This window comes from Haemaphysalis longicornis, unplaced genomic scaffold (genome assembly GCF_048455015.1).
Source record: "Haemaphysalis longicornis isolate Haplotype H1 unplaced genomic scaffold, Haemaphysalis longicornis Haplotype H1 scaffold_3, whole genome shotgun sequence".
NCBI lineage: Eukaryota > Metazoa > Arthropoda > Arachnida > Ixodida > Ixodidae > Haemaphysalis > Haemaphysalis longicornis.
Window position 1 is genome coordinate 25,292,032 of NW_027526335.1, and position 19,558 is coordinate 25,311,589.

A 19,558-nucleotide genomic window follows, 5' to 3' on the forward strand; every position below is an offset into this window, starting at 1 on the left:
ACATTCCAGTTAAAAAATCAAATGGAAACAGCAACAAAAGGTTCCACTATATAGGTTTTGCGTTCCGCTTGGAACGCTCGTGGAGTAGGGCAACGTGGTTCTATGAACGTTGTAGTCGGATGCTTCGATTCACGCACGTCTTCGCCGTTCGGCAGCGCTGGCATCGAGGCACCTGAATTGGAGCAGTGGAACGCGGTAAATTTAATTGACTTGTGCAAACCTGTCGCGTGTTATCTTGGAAGGAACGAGACTGGAGAGGTGAGCGGGAAACAGAAGGGATGCATTCACTTGCCAGGGGCGCCAGTCTACTATCGTCTTGCGTCGACATTTGAAACAAAAGGAGCAGATACGTGGCCTCTTTTTTTTGTAGAAGTCTGAGTGTTGTTTTTTGCGACCTCAAGAGGTTTGTGTTACAAGCGGTGTAGGCATCTTACAAGAAGCCTGCACGTTCCAATAGGTGTAGGCTTCTCCACGTCCCCTGAGGCCTGGTCAGCAAGTTCTCGGTCCTTTTGGTGGGCACATTCGTTGCCCGCAATGGAGGCATATGCGCGCTCCACACAATCCTTACTTTTCTATGGGGGGGTTTGGTTGAAAGCATGCGGTGCGTTGCTGGTGCCAACCAGCCTGACATGGAGTTCCTGCACGCTTCCTGTGAGTCAGTTACGACCACCGTGGCTTCCGTCTGCGTGAGGGCCAGCGCCACAGCTAGCGCCTCGGCTTCCTTGGTTTGTTTGGTAAAGCAAACATCGCTAAGATGGGACCGGAAACACCGAACTGAAAGCGTCTCGGCCTGTATCCCTCCTGTGGGATACAGGCCAATAGAAGGGCAGGGCGCTTTCACTGCTTTCCTGTTTAGTCCTTGCTGCGCCGTTTGTTCTAAAATGGCGTAGATTACAAGGGTAGATTATTGCAAGACTACAAGGGTAGCCTATTGCGAATTGATTCATTTTAGGAGCATGCTAAATACGCAGCTTTGAACAGTGGCGTTGTTTAACCCGGCCGTAAATTGCCCAACGCGAACAAAAAAACCTGAAATTGGAAAGAAAATTGCTTCCCTTCGTGAGAATCGAACATGGGTCCCTCGCGTTATGAAACCGGCGTCTATCCGAGTGAGCCATCATCGCACTCCGGGCGCTCGGCAGTATTTTCTTTGGGTTGTTCGTAGCGTTGGCTTTCAAATTGACTGACCGTCGGTTCTAGCGCGTGCTGACGCGGTCCACTTTGGCGGAGATGTGAAAGTTTGCGGACAAACGACCCGGGCCTGCCAGTCATGGATAACTTTCAGCGGCAAGTTCGGAAGTCTATGTTAGGTGCAACAGCCGAGTCTTTGACGATGGGAGAGGGGACGCCAGCTCTGCTGTTTCTCCAGCCTTGCACCACACTGCAGGCTGCGCCAATTTTTAAAGACGGTAGTCTTTCTTGGGCTACTTATGCCCAGAAATTTTGGTCTGTCTGCATGTCTGTTTGTCTGTCTGTCTGTCTGTGACTCGATTCAGCCGCCCGGCCAAAGTTTTTTTTCTCTTTATTGTCCGGTTAAAGTGAAACGCAGATTATGTTTCACTTTTTTCCCGGCCAAAGTGAAACAAAATCTGCGCAATAGTCTTATTACTCACAGCCAAATCTAAACGTCTAAGTCCGGGGTCAATGTTCATACATGTCAACATTGTTGAACAAGAACAAGACGTTACGCAAACTAAGGCGGAGCATCAATACATATTTGATGTTTCCAGTGTTCCTTTACTAAAAAATTTATGGATGCCTTGTTTTTGTGATAGCAAATGATATACTACATCTACTTCAGAAAATCTTCGCCTGCTGTTGCTCGCGCTCCTGGCGGCATTTAAGAAATCACACTGCAACAACAACAAAAGGTTCCACTAGATAGGCTCCACATTCTGCTTGGAACGCACGTGGAGTAAGGAAATGTGGTTCTATAAACGTTGAAGTAGGGCGCCTCGATTTACGCGTGTCTCCGCCGTACTGCAACGCTGGCATCGAGAAACCCGGCCTGTAGCAGTGGAACGCGGTAAATTTAAATTAGGCAGTTTTAGCATATCGTTACCGTGTTTGCGTTACCGTTTACCGTGTTACCGGAAGCGCTGGCGACGGTGAAGCCTGTGCCGGTAAGTTACCGTTCGCGGTAACTCTGGCGCTGCGCTGCCTACTCCTGCAAACACGGTAAACGGTAGCGTAAACACGGTAACGATATGCTAAAACTGCCTATTGACTTGAGCAAACCTTCAGTGTGTTTACTTGGGAGGAGCGCGACGGAAGAGGAACAGCATGAGAAGTGAGCGGGAAAGCAACAGGAGGCACTCACAAAGACTATCGTCTTTTGTCGACATTTGCAACAAAAAGAATAGATATGAGACCAATTTTTTTTTTTTTTTCATTTCCTGCCCAAATTTTTCGAACAATGAACATTCGCATCTCTTCTACCCATCCCCTCGGTCATAGTTCGTCTTTCCGCCTTTAGAAACTATCCGTCTATCGACTCCCGTGGCGAGTGCGGGACGAAACGAAACACGAGCTTCCAAAGGCAAACAATTCAGGTCTTACGAAAGCGAAGTCAGAAAGCGATATATATTTCAAAGAACCTAAAAACGTTGCTACGGATGCTATGTTTGGCAGAGTCGGGTAGACGTCTGTGCGACTCAAATAACGGAGACACGCAGAGCTATTTTAAACCATTGCGTGTGCGCCTTGATGCCTCGTAGGCAATATTATTTTACGGGGACGGCTAGTGCTCATCCTCGTATCGCGAGTCGCCCGTGAATGAAGAAACACGCAACGGTCACGCCGCTCTAGTATTGTTCCTGCTTTCTTTCCTTCTTTTGTGCATAAAGAAAGAAGGTGAGATTTACGTGTGCCGTTTCACACAATCGAGGCATACTCCTAAATGGTATGACGGCTTATATTACTTCAATTATTACAGAATTCTGGAGCGCTTTAAAGGGACCCAGAAAAGCCTTTTGTGAAAGTTACAAAAGGCCTGGATTGTCGCGTAGCACCGATATAGCGATGCAATACCGTTGGAATTATTTATCTACATTCAGTATTAGCTGCGCCAGAAGCAATTCAATGCACCTCTCCCCCCTTGCCGATTTGTTCCTCCTCCCTCTCTGCTTCTTTCTAAGCAGCTGGAAACACTGGGAATAGCCATGTGACATCGCGACGCTCGACTTCCGTTCTGCGCTAGCTACATTCCTGCGCCTAGGCACGCGTCAATCGCTGCGGACCCGCCTTTGCCTTTGCACAGTCTGCAATTGTCCGTATCTTGCCTCATTTTGACGCCACTCCAGTCGCTCGCTTTGCAGCCAACGACGTGGCACGGATAACTCATCTTTATCCAGATCCAGAGGACGTGGAGCGCTCGTATCGGAACCTCGCTGCAGAAATCCGGTACTTTACGCCTACTCGGGATCGCGCAAGAAGCAGGAAGAGCAGCCGGAAGTCAATGGCGGTGACGTCGCAGGCGGCCGACCTCGCCGGCGATTGGGCGAATCAGGGGCGCCTCATCGTTGCATCAGCCGCGATCGCCGTTGCGTCAGCAGCGATCGGCTCGCTGCGGCGTCGCGCTCATCGGATGAGAAAGGCTATCTTCAAAAATTGTTTACAAATTATCCGTACAACGTATGGGGCTCACACTTGGTTCAAAAATCCCCCGTTATGTGTTCTACCACCTGAATGCATTTGACTGCCACCTTCGCAAAGCTTTTCTGGGTCCCTTTAATGTGCTAAGAGTTCGCACACGATATTCTGAAGGTGTTACAGTACACGACGTATACCTAAAATATTCAGTACTGCACCTGGTTCTTTTTTAACTTCTTCCGAGCCGAAATTAGGAAAAATGCTGAAGCAGTTACCTTACACTTTTCTAGAATAACTATTTGACATGTTGGAACCATTTTCGTGGTTTCAGCCGTGTTTGTTCCATCCTCTCTGTTTTTTCAACACTAAAATGTTTTATTCCGGGATACACGAAGGTTTTGATGACGTCATATCCGTTACGGAAGCGACGCCAGAACAACGAAGCAAGCGGCCTGTAAAGGGTGCACCTCTGCACACAGAGTCTTCTTGCGAAGAAGCAACCTTTAGTACTAAATACTGCGTTATACTTACGGTTGTTCGTTTTCGGGTTTTATATTTTAACACGAAAGTGTTTTATGTCTGGATACACGAAGATATTACTGACGTCATATTCGTTACGAAAATGACGCTAGTACACCTTTGCCGAAGCGACCCGCCGGCAGGACGTCGCTCGCCAAGCACACCCAACAAGACAGCCGCCGCCTCGAAAATCATGGTCAGCTCAGATTTCGCTGCACATTTCACTTTCGTGTTTTGTTGATTCCTATAACAGAGGAATCAACCAGTATTTTTTTTCTCCTGCTTGTTTAGAGACCGATCTGGTCTTTTAACAGTGGAGTTGTTTAAGCTTTTGGTTCCGCTGTGGAGCGTTACCAGAAAACTCTGCCCGGCTGTGCGCCGCCTCGCGTTGCCTAGCAACCACCAACGCCAGTTACCTGCGAAAGCACCGAGCCACGTAACCTCCTCGCACCCCACGCGCGTTAGGCTAAGTCCGCGGCATGTGCGCGCGCCGCTCTCCTCTCTCCGAGCCCCGGACGACAAGTGTGAAGGCAGAGCTTGGCCGTGACGTCGCAGGCGAGTAAAAGCTTTGAACAGCCGGCGCGGCGACAGACCTCTCGCCTCCTCTAATCTGTACGTACGTGCTGCTGTTATAGACCTTTTTATTTTCTTCGTCCTGGGAGCTTCCATTTTGCCAGCGGGCTGTGCTTGCGGGCCTACAATTGGCGCAGTCGACAGGAAAATGAAACTGCGCATGCGCAACACAGCCCAGAACATGCTCTGATCTTATTAAAGATTAACGGATGAAAAGGTTTATAGAAAGACCAAAGAAAGTCTGGATGCCCGAGGAGGAAGCGACTTACCAGGAAGAGCGTCGCACTGCCAAGTAAAGCCACTAGATTATTTAGTGGCTGTTGTATATTCGGATTGGTTCAGTGACTCCATCAGAGATGGCGTTGTTATCTGTTATGTCGTGTATATATATGTGTGCTGTCCAATAAACATTGGCAATCGTCGGTAGCCCAGAGCGGCGTTCATGTGTTTGTTCCTTCCGAGATAGCGGCCCACCGCACCGCAACACCACATTGGCGACGAGGATGGCCACCGGGATATCGCCGCCGCCGCCGCTCGTCGAGACTCCGGGCACGCCAGCGATCCCTTGGCACCGCTGGTTTCGCTTGTTCCATAACTTCGTGCTCGCGTCCGGCGCCGACGAGTGGTCAGCAACCCGACGTCGCGCGCTCCTGCTTCACTGCCTGGGCCCCGAGGGTCAAAGGATTTTCGACGCCCTGCCGGCACCGCCCCCACCCCAGCCGCCGCTTTCACCACCCGCCACCGACGACAAGCTGACGAAGGAACAGACGCCTGCCACGCACGCCCCTGCCTCAAGCCGTCCGGACCCGTACGACGTTACCGTTGACACACTGGCAAAGTAATTCACCGCCACCGTCAACGTTCGAGTCGAACGTTATCATTTTCGTGAGCGTCGATAACTTTCCGGTGAGTCTGTTGCCGAATTTGCTTTGGCGCTCCGTGAACTGGCAGCCCCGTGTAATTTCGACGCTACCGCGGATGATAACTTGTGCGAACAGTTCGTTGCCGGAGTTACTTGCCCGCAACTCAGGGAAAGACTGCTGCTCGAAGGCGACGCGTTGACATTCGACCGAGCGGTAGAAATAGCCAGACTTCGCGAACAAACCCGCCAAGAAGCTGAAGTCTCGTTTCTCATCGACACAGGCTCAGCAGTGTCAATAATTGGGGAAGGTCACTTTCGAAGCCTTTTTCAAGATAAAGTGAAACTCAGTACCCCCAGCATCACACTTCTTGATTTTTCACGCCAGAAGATTCCTGTGCTTGGCCTGTTTGAAGCAAAGCTGTCGTTCAAGGCACGAACAGCCATCATACCGCTTTATGTAACGCGGACCTCCCTTTTGGGATTAGATGCTGTGCAAGCCCTGGATCTTCAAATTTCAGGCACAGAGCTACGTTCTTTGCACACGGTCGTTCAGCAAACGCCCGCCCACGCAACATCAACGCTGCCTGCAACGAGCTCAGACGCACAACAGCGCATTCCACCGCAAGGCGCTATCTTAAAGCAGCCACAGAGTGAGCCAAAGTTTGGCATGCCTGCACTACTGTGGGCCAGGTTTTCTCACCTGTTTACTCCAGGCCTGGGCCTTGTCAAAGGTTTTCAACACAAGGTGAAGATGAAAGAGGCAGTCTCCCCAGTCGCCCAGAAGTTGAGACGCCTTCGATTCTCATTACGCCAACCAGTAAGCAACCAACTACAGGCCCTGCTCTCCGCCGACGTCATCAAAAGGATCGATGCCTCCGAATGGTTTCTCCCATCGTCGCAGCCCTGAAGAGAGATGACAGCATTCGTCTTTGTGTTGACCTGAGGGAGCCGAACAAAGCCACCGTGGTCGACAACTTCCCGCTGCCTCACACCGAAGAGCTGCTGCATGCCTTAAACGGAGCCCGCCACTTCTCAAAGCTAGATCTTGCCTCTGCGTACCACCAAGTTCTGCTGCACCCAGACAGCAGGGATCTCACAGCGTTTGTTACGCACGAGGGCCTTTTCCGGTTTAAACGGGTCTGCTTTGGATTGGCGTCGGCCCCTGCAGCCTTTCAGCAGCTCATGACAAGGATCCTGCAAGGCTGCCATGGTGTTCTTTGTTACATAGACGACATCATTGTCTTCGGGAAGACGGAGACAGAACATCTGGAGAACCTGGAAGAAGTTCTGCATCGCATCGCGAAAGCAGGTCTGAAACTTCACGAGAAATGTGTTTTCAATGCAACAGAACTCTCTTTCCTTGGTCATCGTGTCAGCGCTGAAGGCATAGCACCCCTTCAAGCCAAAGTCGATGCAATCGTCCACGCAGCCGCGCCCACAGAACCAGGCATGCTCCGTTCATTCTTAGGCTTAGTGGAGTACTACGCAAAGTTCATTCCGAGGCTAGCCGAAGAAGTGGAACCCATGCGTCGACTGCTGCGCAAAGACGCACTTTTTGAGTGGGACACAGCTGCCCAAGCAAGTTTTGAAAGAGTGAAGACTCTTCTGGCCTCCCACAAGGTGTTGCACATGTTTGACCCAGCCCTTCCAGTTATTGTTGCAACTGATGCTTCTGCATACGGGCTAGGTGCGGTTTTGCAGCAAGTGGATGGACAGGAAACTCGCACCATTGCGTTTGCCTCGCGGACCCCATCTAATGCAAAAAGGAAGTACTCCGCCAGCGAGCGTGAAGCATTATCTTGCATGTGGGCATGCGAGAAGTGGCATGTTTACTTGTGGGGACGACCTTTCACTCTTCAAACTGATCACCAGGCGTTGGTAACATTGCTGTCTAACAAGGGAACAGGGCGACGCCCTTTTCGCATCGCAAGGTAGGCTGAACGACTGCTCCGCTATAACTACTCCGTGGAATACCGCAATGGCTCTGAAAACAAGGTAGCAGACGCGCTGTCACGTCTACCAGTGGTAGGTAACCCGGAATGCACACCACAACCTGAAGACAACTCCACAGAAGTTGTCTTCCTTGTCGAGCCGCTGTGCATCGCGAAGGACCAGATCGAGCAGTCCACCAGTGACGACGCCACTCTGGCAAAAGTCAAGGAATACGCTACGCCGTCATGGCCCCCGCACAAGCTCGTCCCAAACCAACTGCAACCGTACTTCATGCTGCGCAACGAGTTGTCAGTGGTCGACAACTTACTCCTGCGTGGAGAGCGACTCGTAGTGCCACAGTCCCTTACGCATCAAGTCATCTCCACAGCTCATGAAGCTAATCCTGGCATCGTCAGGACGAAAGCCAGACTTCGAGAACGGTTTTGGTGGCCGGGCATGGATCGGCAAACAGAAGTCGCAATCCAAAACTGCAGCGTCTGTCAGAAGGCAGACAAGAGTGTGAAAATGGCACCTGCTCCTCTGCAACCCGTTCCATTTCCAGAGCGCCCATGGCAAAAAATTGCCATAGACATTGTTGGCCCAATAGAAAGAGCTCCTCAAGATTGCAGATTCGCGATCACACTGGTTGAATATTTTTCTAAGTGGCCCGTAGTACAATTCTGCAGCGAGGTATCTACCAGATCAGTCACTAACTTCTTGTTGTCGATCTTTTCCCGAGAGGGAGACCCTACCCTGACGAGATAGTCAGTGACAATGGGCCCCAATTTGCTTCACGAGAATTTGCACACTTCTTAGACGAGCGTGGCATCCGGTTGACACATTCTTCAGTGTATTACCCCCAAGCCAATGGGCTTGTTGAGAGGTTTAATCGTGTTTTCAAGGACTTTGTACAAGTTGCTTCGCTAGAACATCGGCCTCTTCGACAAGCAGCACTGGAGTACTTGGGTGTCTATCGGTGCACACCTCACGCAACCACGGGAGTCGCACCAGCCTTGCTCCTCCATGGACGACTACCCCGAACACGACTTGACATCATTGGGCACCCATCCCCATCATTCTTCACGGACCCTGCTAAAGAACTTGGCCAACTTCGGAAGAGAGTCACACGGAGGCAAAAGTACAGCAAGAGGTACACCGACTTCCGTCGTGCAGCCAAGAAACCAAACATAGCAGTTGGGGACATGGTTCGTGTTAAGAAACCGACAGTCTCTTTTAAAGGAGACCTTTCCTTCAGCTGTCCTCGGAAGGTAGTGGAACGAGGGCCAGCCTCGTTCTGTCTTGATGATGGACGAACGTGTAACTCGTCCAAGCTAAGCAAGCTTGCTGCACAGGCCGCCCAGCCTCAGCCAGTCGTCCCAACGCCAAGTGTTCACGGTGAGCCAGCGCAGCCTTCAAACCAGTCAGCTGTGCGTTGCGGGAGTGGGCAATCGGCAGTGCTACCCGGTACCCCCCCTCAGTGCAGTGCCCCCAGGTTCCCCCCTAAGTGCAGTGCCTAGTGTTCTGTGCAGCCCTTGTGTAGCATCGCAAGAGACACCACAACAGCCTGTCTCTTCTCCACCCTCTCCAGAACCCCCTCCACGCCGGGAGCTACCTGCGAGGACAAGACGACCGCCTCAAAGATATATGGATTATGTTTAGTGGACTCGGTGACATGTACGCATGCACTTGTAATTGAGCGTATATTTGAAGTGCATACTTTGCATTTTGAGTGTATGACTCGGTGTGTAAATATTTCATGCTTATTGTACATAGATGAGATGCCTCTCCACTAACACGTACTAACAGTTACTAATCAACTAAAAAAAAAGAAGGGAGGGAAGGATTGGTTCAGTGACTCCATCAGAGATGGCGCTGTTATCTGTTATGTCGATATATATGTGTGGTGTCCAATAAACATTGGCAGTCGTCGGTAGCCCACAGCGGCGCCGTTTGTTCCTTCCGAGATAGCGGCCCACCGCGCCGCAACACCACAGTGGCTCTACTGCCAAGCGAGAAGCGATGCGTCGCCGCCGAGATGATCCGGCGAAACGTCAGCGAGTTGCAGAAGATCCGGAACTACGAGCTCGCGTACGTTGTAGATACTTTAATGACTGAGTGTTTATTGCTCTATGGGGGCTAACGACGACACCACGCCGAAAACTTGGCCGAACCAAGAATAAGCTATGCGGGTCCGCCAGCTTCGCTGTTTGGCCAGTCTTCGCGCCACTAGTGCGAAGCTGCCCCAACTTTTTGTGACTCTGCTTACTTTTGATAACCACTTCCGGGTAATGCCCACAAGCCGTTGATGGCTTAGGCGCTCCCGTTTCTACTCATGTTCTGTACGTGTCTTGCAGAATAAACTATTATTTTATTAATTGGTTTCGGTAATGTCTTCGCGTGCGCTTGTTACTCTGGTTCTCTTTTGTAATTGCACCCATACGTGTACCAGCACTAAGGCCTCATGAGTGTTCTTGGGGACGATAAATAAGGACGATTGATTATTATTGTTATTTATTATTATTATTATTATTATTATTATTATTATTATTATTATTTCATTGCTGTCTTATACCTTTTCTGTGCGCCAGTACGAATTGATTGTGTAAAGTCGGTTGGATTGCACTATTTTATTTCTAATCTTCTTTGCCGTTTTTGTAGGTCGTTCTTTTTTTTTTTTTTGCTCACTGAGTGTTTATTAGCAAATTGTTGTTGTACTACAGTGCTGCATTTTCCCCTCTGAGTGCTCCAGCACGAAGGCCTCCACTGTTCCTGGGCACTATAATAAACATTGATTGATTGATTTATTATTATTATTACTATTATTATTATTGTTGTTGTTGTTGTTGTTGTTGTTGTTGTTGTTGATTGTGGGGTTTAACGCGCCGACGCAAAGCAAGCGATGAGGCGCGCCGTAGTGGAGGGCTCCGGATTAATTTTGACCACCTGGGGATCTTTATCGTGCGCCGAAATCTCGTACACACGGGCGTTTTTGCTTTTCGCCTCCATCAGAAAAGCGGCCGCCGCGGCCGGGAAACGAACCTTGTTGTTGTTGTTGTTGTTGTTTCGAAGTTGTCGGCTAACACGACATCTGGGCAACTGTTGGCCCACTTGTCGAATGTGCAAGTCACGCCGTTGTCGTGCAAACGCCTTAAAACCAAGTATGACTCGTATTCTTCTTTTTGTGTAACTGTTGACGCAGAGTGTTTCAGGCGCCTGTGCGACCCGTCTATGTGGCCAAAGGGCTGCCTCTTCAAGCCGTTCCAAGGCAAGCTCCACCGTGGCATGGTGCACAGCTGTGAAATACTGAGAATGACAAGTAAGAACGGCACTCTCGACATCTATTATCAAAATGCTCGGGGTCTACGTACTAAGTCCTCCGAATTTCTTAGAAATGTTGTGTGGTCCAAATTTTCTACTATTGTTATTACTGAAACTTGGCTTTGCGATGATATCTCATCTTCCGACTATTTTCCTCCGACCTATGAAATTTTTAGAAGTGACAGAAAGTTAACTGGGCCTAAGCAAAAGGGTGGCGGTGTTCTCATTGCCATCGATCGCTCAGTACAATGCGTGCGGCGTGCAGACCTCGAGACCGAGGAATCAGTGTGGCTTGAGGTAGGCCTCAAGAGGGGCGAGAAGCTGCTCATCGGTGCATTCTATATATCCCCGGATATTTTACCTGCTGAATATAATCGAAAGCTCACATCTATTGAAAATGTTTCCAATTCACACTCCAACCATAAGCTAATTATACTTGGAGACTTCAACACCCCAGGTATTCACTGGAACAGTCTCTCATTTCAGCATAAAAACCATTATGCAGCGCAGAAATGCAGCATGTTATTAGATTTTCAATCATTCACCTCCCCTTGCAGCAGTTCTGCCACATAGAAAACCTCTATGGTAATGTCCTAGATATGGGCTTCTCGAACTTGAAAAACGTACGTGTGTGCCTCCGAAATATCTCTTGTACACCCCGACAAGTTTCACCCCCCTCTTATTGTCTCTGTCTCTGTCGCTGCCCAGCATTGTTATGGTGGTGTTGACGATTGTGCAGTCCCGCGATATGCTTTCAAGCGTGGAGATTATGCTGGGCTCTATCACTTTTATTCATCTGCTGAATGGTCTAGTGTTTTTGATGTCAAGATGTTGACGAACAGGTTCGACGTTTTACCGAAATTGTCAGGAGTGGCATGGAAAAGTACATTCCTTGTTATAAGCCTGTTCATTCCAAATTTCCCCACTGGTTCTCTAAAGAACTTTGAAGTTCGCTTAAACTCAGGACAGCGCCCACAAAAAGACCAAGCGTTCTGGGCTTGACAAGCGGAAAGCAGAGTTTCGTCGGTATCGCTCACTTTGTAAAAGCCTCTACCGGCGTGACCACCAGCTTTATATAGAGTCGTTAGAGGCTTCTGCGTCTCAGAAACCGGCTGACTTCTGGAGGTATGTACGCGGCCGTTCTCTAAAAAACACATTAGCCTGCTTAATGCCGATGGGGAACAGGTTGATGATGTTGCCACGAGCTTTGCTCCGTACTTTCATTCTGTCTTTCAACTGCCAGATGGTCACGACGAACGCCTATCGTTTAATAATATGTCTAATTTTAGTACACTTATGTTCGATGAAAAACTTGTCAATGATAGCCTTAAACGGATGAAACCGTCATTTTCCTGTGGTGCAGATGGAATTCCAGCAGCCCTCATGAAGGCTTACGGCAACATTTTTGTGCCTGTCTTAACTTCCATTTATAATAACTGTTTACTTTTCTCGGGTCGATCGCCTCAAAACTCCTTGAGTCAGCTCTGCACAACATTCTTGCTGCTAGCGTCAAGAACGTTCTGATACCAAATCAGCACGGCTTTTTCTCGGGTCGATCGACGGTTACAAATCTTGCAAGCTTTATGACACAGGCTTCGGCTGGAGTTTGTGAAAACGGCCAGTTGGATGTTATTTATTTTGACCTCAGTAAGGCGTTTGATGTAGTGAACCATCAGTTATTAATTAACAAGCTTACTACGTCCGGTGTAGACGCAAGCCTTGTTGCCTTGTTGTCCAACTATCTCCTTGACCGGTCCTTTTACGTAGATGTAAACTTCAAAAGGTCTAGTGTTTACACTGCAACGAGTGGTGTACCTCAGGGTTCTGTGCTGGGTCCACTATTGTTTTCTATCTTTATCAATGATGTGTCAACAGTGTTAAAGGAGTACTGACACCAAATTTAGAGGCCTAAATAACGATATAATTGGCTTCAGTAGTTTGTACAGATTACCCACAGAAATTTTTGGAGCGATCCGAGGCTGGAAACGCATCAAAAATCGATTTTAATTGCCCTGGCCGCGAACTATTACAAATCGGCAGCACTAGCGAAATCGCTTGGGGTGTGACGTCAGGCTATCCGCGATTTTGCGGCCGATTCAGCATGACGTCATACAGTTGTTTCCGGAACCGGAAGCGATAGCCTGCGCTGTTGTTGTGGGCGGTCTCGCTTCGATAGGAGGTTTGGCTTGGCTGCGGTACCGCTGTGAGCAAGGCTTGCGAAGTGCGCACTTCACGTTTCCGCGCAGGTATTGCCATCTCTCGACCGGTCGGCGCACCGCCCGCCGCGCGCCGCGGGGGGCCGGTCAGCGTATACGCTTGCATCGCGGCAGATATCTGATCGCCGCTTTTAAAATAAGCCCTGATAACAATCCCAAGCACAATTTTTCACCACACTAACACCTACTTTCTCGCATGTGGAACTTCATTTTAACGATCAGATTGATTCAGAAGAGCAGCGACAAGCGGTTGCTACCGTCTTGCTACCGTGGTCTGCGCCGGATCGAGCCGCTGAGTGTCCGAGCTGGCAGGCGCGGCCGGCGTGTGCGCGAACTGTTTCCGAAGGCAGGAAACGCTTCACGATTGCCTGCTTTATCCATTTTTTGCGATTAAACGCGCGGGATCTACAAATTCAGCTCAGCGATAGTCGTAGTTGACCATGGAGCAAAAACGGTGGGCGGAGCGACGCCGACGACGCATCGCATGCACGCATCGGGTCATGTGTCTCAAATTCACGCGTACGACTAGTCGTGGTGACAGTCGTAACGATCAGTCGCATGCGAATCGAGTGTACAAATCGTACATGTGTCCAGCGCTTTAGTGTGAACCGCGTGCAATCCGTAGCAGACGATGCAGCGAACGTCCCTGACGTCACGGAGACCATGACGTCACGGTCCGACGTCACGGAGACCGTGACGTCAGGCAGTCCGCTTGCAGGCTCTCCTCCGAACGGCCATTTTCCCGCGCGGCGACCGAATTTGAAAGTGGTTGCAATAAACGTGCTATAATTAATTATATGTTGGTGGCTGACGCCTTTCGGTTCGATTTTCGTAATTACTGGGACCATAGGTATTCTTTACAGCATAAAAACTGAAAGCGAGAAATTTCGTGTCAGTACTCCTTTAACAAAATCTTCATTTCTTCTCTATGCTGATGACGTCAAACTATTTAGGCACATTAGCGGTTTTCAGGACTGCTGTGCCTTGCAGAGGGATGTGTCGAAATTACCGGTCTGGTGCAGCAAAAACTGTCTAATTTTAAACCCAGCTAAAACAAAGGTTGTCACGTACAGCCGGAAAACCCATCGTCTGCTGTTTTCCTACAGTATAGAGGGAGCTCCTTTGCAAAGGGTTGAGGAGATTAGGGACCTCGGGGTTCTTTTCAACAGTACCCTCTCTTTTTCTTCTCATATTAGGCTCATCACCCGGCGAGCGCTCCGAAGTCTTGGAAATGTGTGTCGGATTACAAAGGAATTCTCTTCTCCAGATCCATTTCTAATGCTATACAATACAATATGTATCCCTCAGTTAGAATATGCTTCTGTTGCCTGGAATGGCATCTCCAAATCTTGTTGTGAATTAATAGAATGTGTGCAGAAGAAGTTTTTATCCATCTTCAAGCACCGTCATCACAATCACAGTTTTCATCCTGATTCTGACTTACCCATAGTTCCTTCCATCCCTTCGTTGACCTGCAGACGTATGCGTGCAGACCTTACATTTCTTCACAAAATTGTTCATGGTGACCTTTCTTGCGCAGACCTGCTTAACTGTTTACAGTTTAGTGTTCCACAAAGGCCCACCAGGTCGCATCGCCCTTTCTTGACCGCTGCGCGCAACTCCAATCATTCTCCTGTGCGCAGAATACAGAATTGTTACAACCGCTTCTCTGAACGCCTTGACATCTTTCAAAGTTCCTTTACAATTTACCGTACTGCGCTGTTGAATAAAGTATGTTAAACATCTATGATATCTCTGTCGTTCGTTTTTCTTTTTTTTTTCATTGCTGAAATTTGGTTTCTCTGCGGTTCTGTTTAACCAATAGATATTTGCCTATTTTTGAAACTGTTTACTTATCATGCTTGTCTTATCATTTGTCTCTATACTCTTGTCATTGTTTTTGTCGTCTTACTGTCAAACTTTTTTCTCTGCTTGTTGTGTATTCATTACAATAAGCTGAGCCACAAAGGCATCTTCTTTTTTCTTTTTTACCTGTACCCAGGCTCCGCCTGTGCTTTCTTTCTGTAATTTTCGCTACTTCAATTTGTGTGTGTCTTGTCGCTTGTTTGTTTCTTGCAATATGTTTCTTGTATTTTGTTTTCATGTAACTATCCGTGCGCCAGCACTCAGGCCTCTGGCTGTTCCTGGGCACGTAAATAAACATGATTGATTGATTGATTGATTGATTGATTGATTGATTGATTGATTGATTGATTGATTGATTGATTAAACTACTATACCAGGCTTCTCTTTCTCATCTTCGCCGTTTGAACAGTGGACGGTGTCAGAACAGAACAATAACCCAGATATAGTTCTACATCGCGAGAGGATAATATATAGTGGTCGCACTGCAGTTGTTAGATAGCGTCTTAGAGAAAGGGAGGAGCGGCACTCGTGCATGAACGGGGGCAGGAGGGCTTACCGTCTCCGGCAGCCCGTGAGGAAGGAGGAGGAGTGAAACTTTATTGTATGATAAGAATAAAAGAGAGTTACGGCATGTGGCCCCCGCACAGGTGCAGTCCTTATTCCGGGACCCCGTTGGTCAAGGCCGCCGCTCTCGCCCGTTGAGCTAGAGCCCTTTGAGACTCCAGCCCCGAGCAATTGAGCAGGGCTGCCTCCCATGCCTCACTGGTAGGGGAAGGGTTGGGGGATAACGCAGGGTTGCTCTGGCATGCCCACACCATGTGGAAGATGTCGGACACCTCCCCACAGTGCAGACACCGCCCATCTGTTTTAGGGTCGAAATGCTTTGCTACTGCAGGGCACATAAATGTGTTCGTCTGCAGGCGCCGCAGTGTTCGCTCATCGACCTTGCTCAGACCCTTTGCAGGGGCTGGGTAAAGCCGGCGGTTATCGCAGTAATGTTTGACGATTTCTCTAAACCACAGAAGTGGTTTGCTAATCTCCGAGCCGGGAGAGCATGGGTGAGGCGCCCGGTGGGTAAGCGCTCGGGCAGCCGCGTGCGCGGCCTCGTTACCTCTCAGACTCTGATGCCCCGGAGACCACACAATTTATTTAGGTGCGGGGTCTACGAGCCGCACCACTTTGCTTTAAAATGCTGTAGGCCAAGGGTACCTTGGCCGCTAAATAGCTTTCACAGGCTCGGCGAGAGTCCGTGATGATAGTCCTTGACTTCGGGTCCGAGGCGGCGAGCGCTATGGCAATCGCCTCGGCTTGCGTGGAGGTAGGAGCCCGGTAGGAGAGCCCATCGACTTGCTGGTCCCTGTGAACTACAGCGGCAGTGAAGAACCCTAGAGGTGACGGTCCTGCCACATCAACGTAGAACACACCTCGCCTATTTCCGTATTTCCTTTCCAGGGTCCTAGCGCGTACTTCCCTCCTGCCTTCGTGAGTGTGATTTTCCATGTTACAGGGAAGTGGATGCACCCAGAGCCTGTGTCGCCACAACTCTGGGAGTCTGCATGTCTCCTCTGGAGTGCACTCTTGTTTGATTTGTAGGCGATCAAGCACGTGGCGCCCCGACGCCGTCTGTGCGAGTTTCGTGTACTGATTTGTGAGATGGGCCTCTTTCAGCTCTTGATATGAATTGAGCACTCCCAGCGCCGATAACCTGGTGTTGGAGGTAGCCACCGTGAGTTCAAGGGCTGGTCTTGTGGCCTTCCTAATGATGACGTCAATGCGATTTTCGTGTTGTTTGGTCGTACGTAGGTAGGGTACGGAGAAGAGGATTCTACTGGTTACAAAGGCATGGGCGAGCCGGAGCGCGTCCCTGCCCGTAACCCGCCGCGCTTGTTGGATACGCGTTGTATCATCCGTTCGACCTGTTCACCTGCTCGCTTCAGTTTGGCAATGGCGGCCTCTGGGCTATAAGTTTGTTGTGAATAAGCAGACCCAGGATCCAGATTTTTTTGGCTTCTCTGATAGGACCACCTGTTAAAGAGATGTGAAGCCTTGTGTTGTATTTAGTATTGGCTTTAATGTGCAAAAGTTCTGATTTTGTTGCGGAACATTGGAGGCCGCAGTCGTTAGCATAGCTTTCGACAATGCTGGCAGGCCTTTGTAAGCGGTCCTCCCTTTCCACAAGGCTGCCTTCTGTGCTCCAGATTGTTATGTCATCGGCGTAAAGGGCATGTTGTATGCCCTCTACCCGAGCTAATTTGTGCGGCAGCTTCATCATAGCGATTTTAAAGAGTAGCGGCGACAGGACCGCTTCCTTGTGGAGTACCCCTTGTACCCATGTAATATGGACCGTACTCCTTATCTTCGATCCTAAGGATGCTTGACGTTTGGAGAGGAAATCTCTGACGTACGCGAAGGCTTTCTGATCACAATCCGTTGTGCTTAAGCTTTTTAGTATGCTGCTATGTCGGACGTTGTCAAATGCTCCCTTGAGATGTAGGGCAAAGATGTCTTTATCGTTTTTTCGCATTGTAGTTGGTCGAATTACGTCGTGGTGTAGCTGGAGAAGAACGTCCTGTGCTGACATATGTGATCGGAACCCGAACATAGTGTCTGCAAAGAGGCCCGTGGACTCAATGTGTGGAGAGAGACGATCCCGGGCCATTGCCTCCACGAGCTTACCCGCGCATGAGGTGGGAGAAATTGGCCTCAGATTATCAATATTAACAATTTTTCCTGGTTAGGGTGTAAAAGTGACCAAGAAGGTCTTACATTCTGTGGGGGAGTAGACGGCCGTCCCAGATTTTATTTATGTAATCTAACAGTTGGAAGTACGCAGAGTCTGGGAGGTACGCCAATAGTTGGACTGTTATACGATCCCCTCCCGGGGCTGTACCTCTGCGCATCTTAGCTAAAGCTGCCTGAAGGTCTTGTGGTGTAAAGGGGACATCTATGTCTGGGTTCTGTTTGCCTGTGTACTGATACTCAGGTCATGTTTCTTAAATCTCAATAATCTTCAATCACGGCTAACGGACCGCAGCGGAAAGCCCGAAGCGAAACTCCAGATGAGAAATCCGTGATCATACAATGGAACTGTAGAAGATCTCGGAATATGAAAAAAAAGGTCGCATCTCCAATTATATCTCCAGTCCCTCGGCCCCGCACCAGCTATTCTGGCGCTTCAAGGGCCTGGAGCAGATGCTAAACTTCCAGGGTATAGCTCATTCCAGGGGGGCCCTACGACTTGCATCCTGGTGAACGAGGCGTATACTGCGATCCAAGTCGATCTAGACCTAGAGCCCGATCAAGAATACAGTACGTTAAAGGTCCTTCCACTTAGACGTCGTGATCCTCCAATACACGTGCTCAACATTTACAGCCCCCCGCACAAGCCCCGCATAACTTTAAGCGAAGTTTTCTGTCGAGCACTTAAATCGGCCGAGAAAGCACCCCTCGTGATAGTTGGGGATTTTAACGCCCCGAGCCTTCATTGGGGATACCACTTCGAGCAGGCCAGGGGACGCAAGTTAGCGGAGTTAATCTCCCCGCTTCGACTTACGCTGCTCACGGACCCGGCATGTCCCACGCTATAGTGCCTAGAATATTCTAGGCACTATACCCACGCGTATGGGAAACTCGGTTACTCGCGACACGTGTCCCGACCTATCCCTAGTTAGAAATAGTAGAGACGCTACTTGGGAAAACCTGGAGGAGACACTGGGTAGCGATCACTGCCTCCTTAGGATCACCATCTGGGCGAAGGCTGCTAGGAGAAAGTGGGGCCAGGCCAAGCTAACCAAATGGCATGAATTTAGGCTGCAAGAAGTTCCCCCTGTTCTCCTCACAGACAGCTATACGGAGTGGGCGAAACAGATCACCGCCTTACAACAGCAACACGTTACAACACTTCAGACCACCGAAAAGAACCCAACTGTGGACAACCATCTCATGCATATATGGGAGGCACCCCGGAGCCTTACTAAAAGATGGAAGAAACAGAAACTTAATCGCAAGCTTCGAGCCCGCATCAGTGAACTAACTGGAAAAGCGGCGGAATACGCTGTCCAACTCAGCGGCGCAAAATGGATAGACAGATGCAATTCGGCTGCGCGTCAAATGGGATCAAAAGGGGACATGACGCCTTTTTCGTGGTCTCATTGACCCAACTCAGACGAGAGGGGAAACGCAGCGTCAACTCCGAAGAGCCCTACACGGGTACCAAGGTACGACGACCCAACTCGCGGATACTGTATGTGACAGACATCTCTGCCGCACGGAAGACCCGTGAGGGCTGACGACGTTCTGGTGCGTGCCTTTTTAGCTGCGCGCGTGCTGCATTTCTCGCGCTAAGAAGTTCGGGTAAAATTTTCTTTCGACTTGTGAAATCACACGCCTTAGTACGTGCCCAGCAAGTTTGGTTTAAATGTAGTGTAGCTACTCAGTTAACTTTTGCCGGTGCATGTCTTGTCGTCTGCTAGTGATGCGCCGTCTGCTACGCGTGGTGAGAGTCGTGAGACCGGCGGAGTTCCCGAAGATTTCGTGGTATGAAACGTATTGTTGGGCCATCGTCGGCTGCCGTCTATTCGTCAGCAAGGCGACAGCTGTTCCATTTGTCACAGCGTATCATTTGTTTGTTTGTTACTTCCTACACGTGTTCGCACTTCGGACATCCAGGTTTTATGGACTG

The 19,558-nt window shown here is 49.5% G+C and overlaps 1 pseudogene; it reads left to right on the forward strand.

Annotated features, from left to right (window-relative positions):
• The first annotated feature begins 5,007 nt into the window (after positions 1-5,007).
• Positions 5,008-5,799, forward strand: LOC144173200 (uncharacterized; annotated as a pseudogene).
• Positions 5,800-19,558: the final 13,759 nt, after the last annotated feature.